The 7,500-nt window shown below is 55.1% G+C and overlaps 3 non-coding genes across 3 annotated transcripts in view; all 3 read left to right on the top strand.

Annotated features, from left to right (window-relative positions):
- Positions 1-3,754: 3,754 nt before the first annotated feature.
- Positions 3,755-5,647, top strand: LOC126313478 (small subunit ribosomal RNA). The gene has a single exon (XR_007555168.1). It is a non-coding gene; the product is annotated as a small subunit ribosomal RNA (ribosomal RNA).
- A 368-nt stretch (positions 5,648-6,015) lies between these two features.
- Positions 6,016-6,170, top strand: LOC126313439 (5.8S ribosomal RNA). The gene has a single exon (XR_007555137.1). It is a non-coding gene; the product is annotated as a 5.8S ribosomal RNA (ribosomal RNA).
- A 188-nt stretch (positions 6,171-6,358) lies between these two features.
- LOC126313566 (large subunit ribosomal RNA) overlaps positions 6,359-7,500 on the top strand; it is a 4,222-nt gene continuing 3,080 nt past the window's right edge. The window contains exon 1 of the ribosomal RNA XR_007555247.1: positions 6,359-7,500. This exon is cut by the window's right edge and continues 3,080 nt beyond it. This is a non-coding gene — a ribosomal RNA (large subunit ribosomal RNA).

Below are 7,500 nucleotides of genomic sequence, written 5' to 3'. Positions count from 1 at the left end.
ACGCCGCACCAAGTGCTCCACCCGCGACCGTACGTGCCCCGCCGAAATCGCAACTCCGGCGGATGAACGGCGGACTTTTCTCGCAGTCGTAAGTTGCAATCCACCCCTATATCTTGCGTCTCATGAAGAGTTATATCAAGTATGCCAAATTCCCGCTGTCCCTATACATGCAGTAAGTTCGTCATGGGCGCTTGCCGGCAGGCCGCGAGACCTGACGCCCGGCGGCAAAGAGTGCTCCTCTGAGGATATAGATGTTCCGTTCCGCCGCACAATGGTGACGGTGACCGCTGCCTGCGGTGGCAACGCTGGGCAGAGTCGATACTCGCCGTGTGGTGGAAGGTAAACATTATGCGGTACATCAGTACTTTCCTAATAGTTCGGTCGTCTCACGGCACTGCTTAGTAAATGATGCAAGGCCACATATAGATGATTTATGCGAATGTCCCTATACGTGCTGTAAGACTGGGCACACAACGTGAATCGCACGTCAGCCACACGCTCGAACATGCACCACTCTCGGCCTGCAACGGAGACACACAATACGTAAACATCTGGAATGCGACAATGTCGAGTGCATCCTCTCTGCCACATTGCACCGTCGACACTATGATAACCAGAGCAGTAGGTCCACCTATAAAAGCACAATACCCCACTCCTCCGACAACTACCATTGCTCAGATAAACCAACACCACCAACACACATCCTACACAGAGGGGCACCAAATATCACCCCCCCCGCCCTCGTGTTATACCACATGAAAAATTGCAGAAGTGAGAGACACAGACCCGCCAGCCTCTTGCTACAAGCATCGAACCGACGTGACATATCTGACGGTGACTCAGGCATCCGCGTACTGCCACAACTATCCACCCCCCCCCCCCCCACTCTCTCTGCCCCCTTCCCACACAATACCGAATTTAACCAACTTTATCGCTTAACCTAACTGTGGCTGTACCAGATTATCGCTTAACCTAACTGTGGCTGTACCAGATTATCGCTTAACCTAACTGTGGCTGTACCAGATTATCGCTTAACCTAACTGTGGCTGTAGCAGATTATCGCTTAACCTAACTGTGGCTGTACCAGATTATCGCTTAACCTAACTGTGGCTGTACCAGATTATCGCTTAACCTAACTGTGGCTGTACCAGATTATCGCTTAACCTAACTGTGGCTGTACCAGATTATCGCTTAACCTAACTGTGGTTGTACCAGATTATCCCTTAACCTAACTCAATTTGTCCCTTAACCTAACTCAATTTGTCCCTTAACCTAACTCAATTTGTCCCTTAACCTAACTCAATTTGTCCCTTAACCTAACTCAATTTGTCCCTTAACCTAACTCAATTTGTCCCTTAACCTAACTCAATTTGTCCCTTAACCTAACTCAATTTGTCCCTTAACCTAACTCAATTTGTCCCTTAACCTAACTCAATTTGTCCCTTAACCTAACCCACGTTGTCCCTTAACCTAACTCAATTTGTCCCTTAACCTAACTCAATTTGTCCCTTAACCTAACTCAATTTGTCCCTTAACCTAACTCAATTTGTCCCTTAACCTAACTCAATTTGTCCCTTAACCTAACTCAATTTGTCCCTTAACCTAACTCAATTTGTCCCTTAACCTAACTCAATTTGTCCCTTAACCTAACTCAATTTGTCCCTTAACCTAACCCACGTTGTCCCTTAACCTAACCCACGTTGTCCCTTAACCTAACCCACGTTGTCCCTTAACCTAACCCACGTTGTCCCTTAACCTAACCCACGTTGTCCCTTAACCTAACCCACGTTGTCCCTTAACCTAACCCACGTTGTCCCTTAACCTAACCCACGTTGTCCCTTAACCTAACCCACGTTGTCCCTTAACCTAACCCACGTTGTCCCTTAACCTAACCCACGTTGTCCCTTAACCTAACCCACGTTGTCCCTTAACCTAACCCACGTTGTCCCTTTGCCTAACATAGTTCACTGCTCGGAATCTCTGGTGTCGTTGTTATCCTCATGTAGATGTCTTGCGAGTGTTGCTTACTTTCCACATATTCCCGCTATCCACTGTCAATTGTACTGCAATAGGACTATATCGCCCCCCCCCCCCCCTCTGCCCCTCACTTTGTGTCTCCGTCCTCTCAAGCTGGTCGGTCTGGCGTTTGAGTGTTAAATGAGCCTCGCAGCTGTTCAGTTGCGTTCAGATGTCGACGCCCTCAGTGTACGTCGTGGTATGGTCTGTGTCCATTGTCCGCTGATGTCGTACGCGTAACCCACACGCTGTACCGATCATCGGTCGTTACGTACAGAGTGAAGTAGTGTGATACGTGTGACCGTACGCTGGCTGTGCCCAACGGTGTCGAATCTCAATTTCCATATGTTGTGCTCGATGCTACTTGTCTCGTCTCCCAATAACAGCTAGGTTGCACTGTGGTACGCCGTAGAGGCGTGTGGGAGGAACGTACGAACGCATTGTATGTCACCCTGGGTCGCTGGGGGTGGTGGTGCGGTGAGTCAGGTCAGGTCAGCGTGAGCCGTGTGATGTAGTGACGCGTGTATTCCGACTTTGTCGTATTGCCTCACACAAAGTGCTACCCTGGTGGACCGCGTTCCATATCTGGGACATGCCGCAGATGCCGGTTGACAGTGGATCGCGGAAGGGACATCGCATACGTGCGCGGGCCACCTTCCACGTGTTCTCTTCTGCACATGTCGCAGTGTGTATGTGGTCTGATGTAGCGTGTCGTGACACATGACATCCTGGCATGCAAGAATTGTTGAATTCGCAAATGTAGGTGGACATCTACGTTTACTGCCCAAGATACGCAAATGAACTGGAAATCCGTTGTTGAGCGGTTGTTCACGCTGGAGGTGAATCTGTGATGGCGACGATCGGTACAGCTATTAACCGGTTGTTTCAGCGGTACCCGCCACATCCACACACGTGACTAGGCCCATGTGGGTATGAAGCGATACGCGGCGGTGGCTTGGTGGGACTGTTCCCGGCCGGTGAAGGGGGGCCGCCCGGCGTGTTGGCCGCGCGCTGCGTGGGCGCACGCGCAACAGGCGGCTGGTGGGGGGCGCCGAGTGGCAGGAGCGCCAGCCGACGGGCCCGGCAGGCGGCGCAGCTACGCTGCGGCGCACCCTGCACGCGGCGCCTGGCGGCCAAAGTTGGTTCAGCCGAGCCCGGTGCGAAGCGCGGTGGACATCTGCAGTGTGCTGGTCTGATTGAGGACTGTGTGCGTTGAGGATGCGCCGCCGCCTGGCACTCGGCGCCGCGACGCCGTCTGCTGCTCGGTCGCCCCAGCGGTTCTCGCAGGTGGTTTGTATCGCAGTTGTGCGGACGTGTTGGCGCGTGCGCTGTGCTGGGAGAGTTCGCTTCTGCACCCAAGTGGGGCTTTGCCCTTGTGTGGCGCTGGCGTTGGAGCTGCCGGTCACCATAGGTGGCGCGTGTTGTCTCCCGCCGGCAATGCCACGACAGCACGCTCCCGGGCCTCTGTCGGCAGCGGCAAGCTCAGTTGGGAGCAAGGGTGTTCGCACTAAAACCGTCTACTCGCCTAACTCCGGGCGATTGCGCCTCTCTCGAAACCGACCAAGTACCTAGGACGGCGCTGCGCGCCGCCGGGACCTGAGAGGGTTTCGAGGTGTATCGTGCAGGGGAGCTCGGCCTCCTCCTGTTTGCAGAATAATTGAGCGGACGCTTGCGTGTTCGCGCGGGCCCCCGGGACACACTCCCGGGCGGCCGGCTGCTCAGCTCTAGTTGACGCAGCTCCCTGGTTGATCCTGCCAGTAGTCATATGCTTGTCTCAAAGATTAAGCCATGCATGTCTCAGTACAAGCCGCATTAAGGTGAAACCGCGAATGGCTCATTAAATCAGTTATGGTTCCTTAGATCGTACCCACGTTACTTGGATAACTGTGGTAATTCTAGAGCTAATACATGCAAACAGAGTCCCGACCAGAGATGGAAGGGACGCTTTTATTAGATCAAAACCAATCGGATTGGCTTGTCTGGTCCGTTTGCCTTGGTGACTCTGAATAACTTTGGGCTGATCGCACGGTCCTCGTACCGGCGACGCATCTTTCAAATGTCTGCCTTATCAACTGTCGATGGTAGGTTCTGCGCCTACCATGGTTGTAACGGGTAACGGGGAATCAGGGTTCGATTCCGGAGAGGGAGCCTGAGAAACGGCTACCACATCCAAGGAAGGCAGCAGGCGCGCAAATTACCCACTCCCGGCACGGGGAGGTAGTGACGAAAAATAACGATACGGGACTCATCCGAGGCCCCGTAATCGGAATGAGTACACTTTAAATCCTTTAACGAGTATCTATTGGAGGGCAAGTCTGGTGCCAGCAGCCGCGGTAATTCCAGCTCCAATAGCGTATATTAAAGTTGTTGCGGTTAAAAAGCTCGTAGTTGGATTTGTGTCCCACGCTGTTGGTTCACCGCCCGTCGGTGTTTAACTGGCATGTATCGTGGGACGTCCTGCCGGTGGGGCGAGCCGAAGGGGTGCTTTCGCGTCCCGAGGCGGACCCCGTTTAAATCCTACCAGGGTGCTCTTTGTTGAGTGTCTCGGTGGGCCGGCACGTTTACTTTGAACAAATTAGAGTGCTTAAAGCAGGCAAGCCCGCCTGAATACTGTGTGCATGGAATAATGGAATAGGACCTCGGTTCTATTTTGTTGGTTTTCGGAACCCGAGGTAATGATTAATAGGGACAGGCGGGGGCATTCGTATTGCGACGTTAGAGGTGAAATTCTTGGATCGTCGCAAGACGAACAGAAGCGAAAGCATTTGCCAAGTATGTTTTCATTAATCAAGAACGAAAGTTAGAGGTTCGAAGGCGATCAGATACCGCCCTAGTTCTAACCATAAACGATGCCAGCCAGCGATCCGCCGCAGTTCCTCCGATGACTCGGCGGGCAGCCTCCGGGAAACCAAAGCTTTTGGGTTCCGGGGGAAGTATGGTTGCAAAGCTGAAACTTAAAGGAATTGACGGAAGGGCACCACCAGGAGTGGAGCCTGCGGCTTAATTTGACTCAACACGGGAAACCTCACCAGGCCCGGACACCGGAAGGATTGACAGATTGATAGCTCTTTCTTGATTCGGTGGGTGGTGGTGCATGGCCGTTCTTAGTTGGTGGAGCGATTTGTCTGGTTAATTCCGATAACGAACGAGACTCTAGCCTGCTAACTAGTCGCGTGACATCCTTCGTGCTGTCAGCGATTACTTTTCTTCTTAGAGGGACAGGCGGCTTCTAGCCGCACGAGATTGAGCAATAACAGGTCTGTGATGCCCTTAGATGTTCTGGGCCGCACGCGCGCTACACTGAAGGAATCAGCGTGTCTTCCTAGGCCGAAAGGTCGGGGTAACCCGCTGAACCTCCTTCGTGCTAGGGATTGGGGCTTGCAATTGTTCCCCATGAACGAGGAATTCCCAGTAAGCGCGAGTCATAAGCTCGCGTTGATTACGTCCCTGCCCTTTGTACACACCGCCCGTCGCTACTACCGATTGAATGATTTAGTGAGGTCTTCGGACTGGTACGCGGCATCGACTCTGTCGTTGCCGATGCTACCGGAAAGATGACCAAACTTGATCATTTAGAGGAAGTAAAAGTCGTAACAAGGTTTCCGTAGGTGAACCTGCGGAAGGATCATTACCGACTAGACTGCATGTCTTTCGATGTGCGTGTCGTGTCGTGTCGCGCAACACGCTACCTGTACGGCAGTGGCCGTGCGCCGCGTGCGGAACCACGCGTGCCTCTCAAAACTAGCGGAAGTGTTGTTGTTGTGTGGTACGAGCGCTGAAGCTCTGGAGCGGCTGGCCTGCGGTACCTGGCGCCTGGCGCCGGTTTTGAATGACGTTCGCCCGAGTGCCTGTCCGCTCCGGTGTGGAGCCGTACGACGCCCATCGGCTGTGAGGCCGTTGGACACAAAAAAAAATAGTGGAACAGGGGCCGTCAGACGCCTCAGTCCCGCAAATGCTACTGTCTTGAAAGAGACAGTGGGAGACTGAAAAGGAAAAGATCACCCAGGACGGTGGATCACTCGGCTCGTGGGTCGATGAAGAACGCAGCAAATTGCGCGTCGACATGTGAACTGCAGGACACATGAACATCGACGTTTCGAACGCACATTGCGGTCCATGGATTCCGTTCCCGGGCCACGTCTGGCTGAGGGTCGGCTACGTATACTGAAGCGCGCGGCGTTTGTCCCGCTTCGGAGACGTGGGAGTGTCGTGGTCGCCTGTGTGGCCGGCCGCGTCTCCTTAAACGTGCGATGCGCGCCCGTCGCCTGGCGGTTCGCATACCGGTACTTTCTCGGTAGCGTGCACAGCCGGCTGGCGGTGTGGCGTGCGACACCTCGTACAACGACCTCAGAGCAGGCGAGACTACCCGCTGAATTTAAGCATATTACTAAGCGGAGGAAAAGAAACTAACAAGGATTCCCCCAGTAGCGGCGAGCGAACAGGGAAGAGTCCAGCACCGAACCCCGCAGGCTGCCGCCTGTCGTGGCATGTGGTGTTTGGGAGGGTCCACTACCCCGACGCCTCGCGCCGAGCCCAAGTCCAACTTGAATGAGGCCACGGCCCGTAGAGGGTGCCAGGCCCGTAGCGGCCGGTGCGAGCGTCGGCGGGACCTCTCCTTCGAGTCGGGTTGCTTGAGAGTGCAGCTCCAAGTGGGTGGTAAACTCCATCTGAGACTAAATATGACCACGAGACCGATAGCGAACAAGTACCGTGAGGGAAAGTGGAAAAGAACTTTGAAGAGAGAGTTCAAAAGTACGTGAAACCGTTCTGGGGTAAACGTGAGAAGTCCGAAAGGTCGAACGGGTGAGATTCACGCCCATCCGGCCACTGGCCCCCGCCCTCGGCAGATGGGGCCGGCCGCCCGCGCGGAGCAATCCGCGGCGGGGTCGTGTCCGGTTGCCTTTCCACTCGCCGCGGGGTGGGGCCGTTCCGGTGTGCGGTGGGCCGCACTTCTCCCCTAGTAGGACGTCGCGACCCGCTGGGTGCCGGCCTACGGCCCGGGTGCGCAGCCTGTCCTTCCGCGGGCCTCGGTTCGCGTCTGTTGGGCAGAGCCCCGGTGTCCTGGCTGGCTGCTCGGCGGTATATCTGGAGGAGTCGATTCGCCCCTTTGGGCGCTCGGGCTCCCGGCAAGCGCGCGCGGTTCTTCCCGGATGACGGACCTACCTGGCCCGGCCCCGGACCCGCGCCGCTGTTGGCTCGGGATGCTCTCGGGCGGAATAATCGCTCCCGTCAGCGGCGCTTCAGCTTTGGACAATTTCACGACCCGTCTTGAAACACGGACCAAGGAGTCTAACATGTGCGCGAGTCATTGGGCTGTACGAAACCTAAAGGCGTAATGAAAGTGAAGGTCTCGCCTTGCGCGGGCCGAGGGAGGATGGGGCTTCCCCGCCCTTCACGGGGCGGCGGCCTCCGCACTCCCGGGGCGTCTCGTCCTCATTGCGAGGTGAGGCGCACCTAGAGCGTACACGTTGGGACCCGAAAGAT

Source organism: Schistocerca gregaria, unplaced genomic scaffold, assembly GCF_023897955.1.
Source record: "Schistocerca gregaria isolate iqSchGreg1 unplaced genomic scaffold, iqSchGreg1.2 ptg000483l, whole genome shotgun sequence".
Classification (NCBI taxonomy): domain Eukaryota; kingdom Metazoa; phylum Arthropoda; class Insecta; order Orthoptera; family Acrididae; genus Schistocerca; species Schistocerca gregaria.
This window is presented reverse-complemented; position numbering and strand designations above follow the sequence as displayed.